The sequence below is a fragment of the Helianthus annuus genome, chromosome 16 (assembly GCF_002127325.2).
Source record: "Helianthus annuus cultivar XRQ/B chromosome 16, HanXRQr2.0-SUNRISE, whole genome shotgun sequence".
In the NCBI taxonomy this organism is placed as follows: domain Eukaryota; kingdom Viridiplantae; phylum Streptophyta; class Magnoliopsida; order Asterales; family Asteraceae; genus Helianthus; species Helianthus annuus.
In genome coordinates this window covers 53,429,822-53,437,905 of record NC_035448.2, presented here as the reverse complement: position 1 = coordinate 53,437,905, position 8,084 = coordinate 53,429,822, and the positions used below count along the sequence as shown (strand labels likewise).

Genomic DNA, 8,084 nt, shown 5'->3' with positions numbered 1-8,084 from the left:
TATGAATGGTGAAAATCTTTTATTTTATATAGACAGTAAAATAATGCCAAGACACCACGGACAAACGATAAGGAAAGGTCACCTTCAACATAAGTAACTAGTTATTAAAGTCATTAATATAAAACCAAATAAAAAGTGCAAAAGATTAAAAATAAAAAGTATTATACTAAACACTTGTCTTCACCAAGTGATGTAAGAGACTTAGGCAAACATGGCCTTGATTGTCAAGAACTCTTACGATCAATCTTGGATCCCGAGACGACTCACACACTCTACGATGGACAATGGATGATGGTGGTGGATGATGGTGTTATGGTGGTGGTGGGTGGTGGATGAAGTGTGAGAGAGGTGGTGTGCCAAGGGATGAGAGAGAATGAAGCCAAGCTCCTCTATTTATAGGCTGAACAGAAGGCTGGACACGGCCCCGTGTCCGCTGGACACGGCCCCGTGCCCGTCTGACATTCTCTCACTTCATTAATTGTAATTGCGAATTACAATTAATGCGCCTGCTGTACTTTCACCACGCCCCCGTGCTCGCTGGACACGGCCCCGTGGTGGGCAATGGAAGCTTCTACTGGTTTGTCTTTTCTGCTGCTTCCTGGGCACGCCCCCGTGTTCGCTGGACACGGGGCGTGTTCAGACTCTGTTTCTTCTCCTTTGCCTTGGGAGGTGCCGTTGAGGGTCCGGGCAGTCCACTTTTGTTCCTTTTCTTGTATTTATGGTAGAATTAGTTGTCTTTTTGCTTCTTTTGTGATTTTGAGCTCATTTCATCCTGAAAATACAAAAGGAAGACAAAAACACTCTTTTTCCAACATTAGTACTTAAAAAGGGTTAGTTTTATGCCTTAATTGATGTGATTTATATGTTGCATTTTACACACATCAAATACCCCCACACTTGAACTTTTGCTTGTCCTCAAGCAAAACTCTTTAAATGTGGCTTACACTCCCAAACGGAATAGGTAGAAGAGAAAGTTTTTGGCTTGTCATAGAGTGTCGGGAATCCAAGGTCTTTGTAAGTTTTATTTTTATCTATTTACAATCCTATTCGTTATGATTTATTTTGAACGTTTCATAAGATAAATTACTTATTTGGGCATAGCATGCCTTATTAAAATTCCATTTATATACAAGTTCACATACCTTACGGGAGATCACTCAACACTCGGCCGAAGGTGTATATTTTTAGTGAATCACTCGAGAGCGGCACGGAACTTACGCCTTCCATAGGCTTGCCAAGCAATCAATCCTCTTCCTTTTTAACTTTTTACCTTTGTAAATATCAAGAGGACTTTTGGGGTGAAGGGTTAGGCTTGGGTTAAAGGTGGGTGGTTGGTTAGTGGTTAGTAAAAAGGGCGAAAATCGTAACAAGCGTCGGTTTTCGTGAAGTACCTTGTTTTTAGTGACTTTTTATTTTGAAGTATTTCTCCAAACAAGCTTTTATAGCTTTTGTTTGTTTTTGACTTCATCATCATCATTTTTTTTTTTGATCGTCACATAAAAAGGTGAGTTTTCGAAAAAGCGAGCTTGTTACTAAAATAAAGGGTGAAAAGAAAAAAAAATAAAAAGGTTTTTGGTGGGTAAAAAGGGTTTTGGGGTAATGAAATGAAAGGTTTAGGCTCAAAAGGGGCTATCTAGGGGATTTTGGGTAGGTAAAAAAAATGAAAAATAATGGTTTTGAAAGAAAAATGGTTAGTCCTAATGCCTCCATCATTTACTTACTTGGGTTTAAGTTGGTAAGGACCGGGAATGTATCGTCGTGGCAAGTTCTAGATTTGTAAGAACCGAGCGGCTATTCACACAAGAAACGAAAAATGAGCATTTAATCTAAATATGTGTATTTTTATGCTCAATAAAGGCTCAAAACTCACTTTTGTGGGAATGGGTTTTTAATGTGACCAAGTATATATAATCGAATTTTTAACTAGACTTGTTATACCGTTTCATAATTTTCTTATGTTGGTTCTTTTTTTATCACGACGCTATCGGTTGTAAACTTGTAAAAATATAACCTTTTTAGAACTTGTTATTCCCATCTTAAACTAAGACAAGTAAATAAAAAAAATGAAAAAGTTTTTGAAAAAATTTGGGGTGTTTAGCGGTTCCAATAGAGTTTTGTGTAAGGCTTGTGTTTAGGATTTTGCAAAATTTCAAGGTTTTAGCATCCCCCCCACACTTAAATTACACATTGTCCTCAATGTGTCCAAAAATAAAGTTTTTGGTTGATTAGAATGTGTAAAAGTGGGTTAAAAAGCAAAGATTTATGTTACTGGCATCCTGGACACGGCCCCGTGTTGACCGGGCACGGCCCCGTGGTCAAGTGCCAGTAACAAAAATTACAGAATTGAAACAGAAGCCTGGACACGGGGGCGTGTCCGCTGAACACGGCCCGTGTCCAGTTACCTGAACTGGGTGATTTTCTGCAGGGGGCTCAGCACGGGGCCGTGTTGGTTGGGCACGGCCCGTGTTGAGCCTTCTGTGATGGAGATTTTTGTCGGGTTGCTCTGTTCTTCGTGCATGGTTCCATTTTTCTCGTTCCCTTTTTCATCCATTACCACCATGAGTGTGTTTTATTCTGCAAAAACTAAAAGATTAAACTAAACTAAGGATAGATCCGCGGAATGCCTCCGTGGTGCGCCACGTTTATAAGGGTCCTTGGCTAGACCCGATTCCAGGTTATATATCTTCTGAGTGGAGTGCCTTGCTTCCCAAGTTACACCGTCGGAGAGCGGCATCCAAGCTTGAATCAATAACCTTCATGTAATTGACTGGGTCGTCGTCCTCTATTCTCTTCCCAACTCCGAACTTCACCTCATCATCCCCATACCTCAAAGTCAGTGTCCCGTCATTCATGTCTACCACTGCTTGTGCTGTGGCAAGGAAGGGTCTCCCTAGTATAAGGGGGACCTCGGTGTCTTCCTCCATGTCGAGTATGACAAAGTCAACTGGATAAACGAATCTGCTTACCCTTACCAAGACATTCTCGATGACACCTTGTGGGAACTTGACTGATCGATCAGCGAGTTGTATGCTTATTTTTGTAGGGCTCGTGGTTCCTAAGCCAAGCCTTTTGAACATCGATGAGGGCATGAGGTTAATGCTAGCCCCTAAGTCGGCCAAGGCATTGCGAACGGGTGATTCCCCTATTGAGCATGGAATCGTGAAACTTCCGGGATCGATTTTCTTTTGGGGTAGTTTATTGAGTACGAGGGCAGAGCATTCTTCACCTAAATTAACTAATTGCAAATTTTCAATTTTCTTTTTATGTGTAAGGAAGTCCCTCATAAATTTAGAGTATTTGGGCATTTGGGTTAGGACTTCGATAAAAGGAATATTGACATGCAATTGTTTTAACAGACTTTCGAATTTTGCGAACTGCTCATTGGTCTTTTGACGAATTAACCTACCGGGGTACGGAACTCGAGGAGCCTTGGTAGGCTCTGGTGATGGGGGAGAGTTCTTTTCCTGCAGATGTGTTGGCATTGTTTCTTCCGCAGGTGGAGGTACTTCTGCAGGCCCTACGGTGCGGTTTCGTAGTGTGATGAGGTGAACTTGCGCCTTTGGGTTTGTTTCGGTATTGCTAGGTAATGCGCCTTGCGGTCTCTCGGAAAAATTTTGTGCTAGTTGATTTATTTGTTTTTCTATGTTTTGAATGCTAGCTTGTTGATTCCTAAAATTAGATTCTAATTGTAGAAATCTTTCCGAGTTTTTCTTATCAGTGTCAGAGACGAGGCGAGATATAGTATCTTCGAGCCTTTCTCGTCCACCTTGTTGTTGAGTGAAATTTTGTGACTCATTTCTTGATTGCTGAAAGTTTGTTCGTTGGGTTTGTTGGTTACTACTATTGCCGGTTTCCCTCCAACCAAGGTTTGGGTGGTTTCGCCATCCTTGGTTGTAAGTTCCCGTTGGAGGACCCGACGGCCTAGGTCTATTATCAATGTAGTTTACCATTTCTTGTTGATCGTCCGTTTCTTTCATGCAACTCCAATTTTCATGTGACCCACCACACCCTTCACAAGCCATAACCGAGACTGTTTTTTGTCATTTCTAATTTTTTTATTTTTGAAGAGAGGGCCTCGATTTGGGCTTGTAAAGAAGTGCTTTCGTCGACCTTATGGGCGCCCGGGGCGATAGACTTATTTCCCCGGGGAGTGTGCCATTGAAAATTGGTTTGAGCAATTTCCTCAATCTGATTATATATTTCGTGTGGGCGTCGATTACCTAAAAGTCCCCCGGAGCTAGAATCAAGTGTCTGCCTAGTGTGTGGCAACAATCCATTGTAGAAAGTGGATACTTGTTGCCATATTGCGAGGCCGTGATGGGGACACTTGCGTAATAGCTCCTTGAACCTTTCCCAAGTTTCATATAAGGATTCCCCGTCCTCTTGTGAGTATGTATTAATTTCAGCCATTAATTTAGCAGTTTTAGCAGGAGGGAAATACTTATATAGAAATTTTTGGGCTAGTTCATCCCAGGTGTTTACCGATCCAGCTGGGAGGGTGTTGAGCCAAGCTTTCGCTAGGTCTTTTAGTGAGAATGGAAACATACGGAGGCGGATGGCGTCGTTTGATGCTCCATTGATCCGAAAGGTATCACATATTTCTAAGAAATTAGTTATATGTAGATGAGGATCCTCGTCCGCAAGCCCGTGGAAGGTTGCGGAGTTTTGGAGCATTTGTATCAAATGCGGTCGAAGTTCGAAGTTATTGGCTTCGACATTCGGAGCATTGATAGCGGCGCCTAGATTTCCTACGGTGGGCCGTAGATAATCCATAAGGGTACGTTGGTCCGCCATTGGGGGTGGATCACCCGAAACCTTCTCTTGGTTTTTGACTTTTAACCTTTTTCTGAGAAAGCGTTCGGGTTCTTCTAGCGGTTCCTTTATGTCTTTATTGGAACTGGAGCTCATACACTACGTGAGGATGGCGTCGGGTTCCAAGTCCTGCAATAAAAACAGAAAAGAATGTTGGTCAGAAGGTTCACCACGGCCCCGTGTTGAGCGAACACGGCCCCGTGGTCGGAATTACAGTGATTGTTTTTCAGATCCCAGTTACTGGAAGTTGGACACGGCCCCGTGTTGCACCGGCACGGCCCCGTGGTCAGCCTTCTGTAACTTGAAAAACAAAAACTGCCAGTAACGATGCTGAGCACGGCCCGTGTCCGACCAGGCACGGCCCCGTGCTGAGCTCTGCAGAAGCTGAAAATCTAAGAAAAAAAATCCTAAAAAATTAAAGAAAAATAAAAATATGATTAGGCCGTTGATTCCTAACTTTCTTAAAATCCTTGTGTCCCCGGCAACGGCGCCAAAAACTTGATGTGCGTGAAGTGTGTTATATTTTTGATGAGTATTTAAGCCCCTTTTTACACTTTTAGCCAAGTTTTAAATTTATAAAACACGATATTCACTAACACTAAACACACATATGGGCAAGTGCACCCATCGTGGACGTAGTATAGTGTTGGTAAGATACCGAGGTCGTCCAAGGACACAAGAGCTTTTAATACCGGTTTATCCTCAACGTCTAATCAAATCAAAAAGTGAGAAAAATGTTTTAAACTAAGAAAAATAAAAACTAACTAAATGCTGAAAATAAAAATAAAATAAAAACAGATAGACAAGATGAATCACTTGGATCCGACACGTGTATTAGTATAACCTTTGATTATTTTCGCACTTTTGCACTTGTTTAAGAGATTATCTTAGTTATTGTAGTAGGCCCCTCTTTTGAAGGCGACGTTACCCTCAACCCAGTAGTTTGAGTCAGCAAGGATACAATCCTAAAGGGTCGGATTATTGAAAGATAATGAATTAAGTTATTAATGCAAATTGTGGTAGGCCCCGCTTTTGGCGGTGACGTTACCCTCGGCTAAGTAGTCTGAGTCAGCAGGGATATAGTCCTAAATAGCCGGGTTATAGTATTAATAGTAGTTAACTTATGAGGGGGTCAAAGAGTTTGGATCCCCGCCATCCAATACCTATGGGCATTGAAGGAGATCCTACTAAATTTGACCCAGGTCCCAAGCAGGACCTCTAAACGCTGAACAAGGGCAAGACCCTTACCAAACCGTTCCCTTAACCCCCGACCAGGTAGCCAACATACCTCCATATAGACCGAGGAGATATGAATGGTGAAAATCTTTTATTTTATATAGACAGTAAAATAATGCCAAGACACCACGGACAAACGATAAGGAAAGGTCACCTTCAACATAAGTAACTAGTTATTAAAGTCATTAATACAAAACCAAATAAAAAGTGCAAAAGATTAAAAATAAAAAGTATTATACTAAACACTTGTCTTCACCAAGTGATGTAAGAGACTTAGGCAAACATGGCCTTGATTGTCAAGAACTCTTACGATCAATCTTGGATCCCGAGACGACTCACACACTCTACGATGGACAATGGATGATGGTGGTGGATGATGGTGTTATGGTGGTGGTGGGTGGTGGATGAAGTGTGAGAGAGGTGGTGTGCCAAGGGATGAGAGAGAATGAAGCCAAGCTCCTCTATTTATAGGCTGAACAGAAGGCTGGACACGGCCCCGTGTCCGCTGGACACGGCCCCGTGCCCGTCTGACATTCTCTCACTTCATTAATTGTAATTGCGAATTACAATTAATGCGCCTGCTGTACTTTCACCACGCCCCCGTGCTCGCTGGACACGGCCCCGTGGTGGGCAATGGAAGCTTCTACTGGTTTGTCTTTTCTGCTGCTTCCTGGGCACGCCCCCGTGTTCGCTGGACACGGGGCGTGTTCAGACTCTGTTTCTTCTCCTTTGCCTTGGGAGGTGCCGTTGAGGGTCCGGGCAGTCCACTTTTGTTCCTTTTCTTGTATTTATGGTAGAATTAGTTGTCTTTTTGCTTCTTTTGTGATTTTGAGCTCATTTCATCCTGAAAATACAAAAGGAAGACAAAAACACTCTTTTTCCAACATTAGTACTTAAAAAGGGTTAGTTTTATGCCTTAATTGATGTGATTTATATGTTGCATTTTACACACATCAATTATGTAGATTTTAATAAACACTAGGAAATTGGGTGATATTCTAGTGTAATTTGACAATTGTGAAGTGACTTCAGAATTATAGAAGTTAACAACTTTGTAAGATGGTTGATTTATGTGAAATTAGGGCTAAGAGATAAGCTAGAGACTTGATAAATAAACATGTAAAATTCTGCCCTTAAAGTGTTTGTTGAAATGCCTCAAAGAAGGCTCGAAACTAGAATTTTTGTAGTTAAAACACCTAATTGTGATGTTTTGGCTATTATGCAAAATGTGATTAAAAAGAGTTCTAAATGTGATAAACGTGGTTAGAACTTTGGTTAAAACGGTGGTCTAAAGATAACGCCTACCGGGTAATTAAAGAACGCTAAAACTAGTTGATGAACTCGATTATGCAATTAGTATACTAACGGGCATTTGACTTTTAGAAAAAGTCAAACTGACCTACGATGTGATGAATGATAATTAGACATAGAAAATAAGTGAGGTGGAATAGTCGTGATTGTTATTGACTAATTTAACCGCCTTGTAAATGATGAATAATAGTTGCCGCTTACACAAGCCAGGTGAAGCTTGGAGTGAAAGCGGGTCAAACGAGTCAAGCATAGAAGAAAAGCGTAGCTCGGATGCAAAGTAAGTGAAACTTACACACTTATGTAGAATACTTGTTTACCTTACAAGTAATAAATGCGATAACGATAATAACGAAAATATGGTTTCCGACGCGGTTGGTACGAGTCGGAACATATAAGGATGATAAAAACCATGGTTTATGGTAAAGAGGGCGAATCGGTAAATTGGTCATGTAATGACTAAGAGATTATGAGTTTTGATAAGATTACCTTGTAGTGTAATCTAATATTGAGACAATGGGTAAAAATGGAAATTTAATCTAGTGTTGATTAATGTAAATTGACAATAAAAGGATGCCCATGGCGTAAGCCGAAATAGGGTCAAAATTGTAAGAAATGAGTTAAAAAGAAAAGAAGGGGTCAAGAGGCAACATCCGAAATGGGTCGGATGTGTAAATTGGAAATTGAAAACCCCGTTTTACTACATATGTAAATGTTCGGTCATATGA

At 41.1% G+C, this 8,084-nt stretch overlaps 1 non-coding gene across 1 annotated transcript; it reads left to right on the top strand.

Moving 5' to 3' along the window:
• Positions 1 to 4,309: 4,309 nt before the first annotated feature.
• On the top strand, positions 4,310 to 4,416 carry LOC118488674. Its single transcript, XR_004885218.1, has one exon. It is a non-coding gene; the product is annotated as a small nucleolar RNA R71 (small nucleolar RNA).
• The last annotated feature ends 3,668 nt before the right edge of the window (positions 4,417 to 8,084 follow it).